The following is an 829-nucleotide window of genomic DNA, read 5'->3' on the forward strand; positions in this document are numbered from 1 at the left end:
GCGCGGGCCCCCCCCCTCCCTCCCCCGCTGGCCCCCGTGCCCGCCGGCTTCCCCGCCTGTCAGAGCCAGCTTTGCCCCTCTCCCGGCCCCCGCCAGAGCAGCCCCCCTCCTTATTCTCCGGCTGTGGCTTTTTAAAGCTCCTCGTTGTGCCCCTGCCCGTCCCTGCCTGCGCTGCCGCCTCTCTGGGGAGAGGGAAACAAACAGGAGGAAACCCAGCCCCGGAGCGAAGCCCGTCCTGGCTATATTTAGCGAGCCATTTTTAGAACAGCACAGGCTAAATTCAGCCCGAACCTTTGCGAAAGACTGAGGGCTCTTCAAAACTGCCTGGTAAAAGCGTAAAAGCTGATAGATCATTACCGGCAGGCTCACAACGTGCTGCCGGAGCAGTCTAAAAATGCACAAACGCTGCTTTTTCAGTAGCTGCGGTCTGAGCTGCAATGCTGGGAAGCCCGAGGGAGTCATGGGGGGGGGTGCAAAGCGAGCGTGAAGCCTCAGCGAGTGGCTCCATCCCGCTCAGGGGGTTGGCTCCGGAGACCCCAGGCAAGCTGAGTCGGGCAGGGCACAGCTTTCAAACCGGGTCAGGGGCTCTCTTGCCCAGACCACCAGCATCCCCGGACCACCAGCGTCCACGGACCTGCACCATCCCCAGACCTGCAGCATCTCCAGATCTGCAGCATTTTTAGCCTAGAAAAAAGAAGACTGAGGGGGATCTTATCAATACTTATCCATCCTTCAAGAGAGGGTGCTGGGGGGATGGGAACAGTCTGTGTCCAGTGGTGCCCAGTGACAGGACCAGAGGGAAGGGGCACAAACGTGACCATCGGCAGTT

At 60.3% G+C, this 829-nt stretch overlaps 1 protein-coding gene across 1 annotated transcript in view; it reads left to right on the top strand.

The window, feature by feature from the left end:
- The window catches only part of FAM129B (family with sequence similarity 129, member B), a gene marked incomplete at its 5' end in the record, with an annotated part of 13,566 nt that overhangs the window by 7,703 nt on the left and 5,034 nt on the right, over window positions 1–829 (top strand). The gene's annotated exons all lie outside the window — the stretch shown is intronic.

The sequence above is a fragment of the Charadrius vociferus genome, unplaced genomic scaffold (assembly GCF_000708025.1).
Source record: "Charadrius vociferus isolate BGI_N301 unplaced genomic scaffold, ASM70802v2 scaffold1040, whole genome shotgun sequence".
Classification (NCBI taxonomy): Eukaryota; Metazoa; Chordata; class Aves; order Charadriiformes; family Charadriidae; genus Charadrius; species Charadrius vociferus.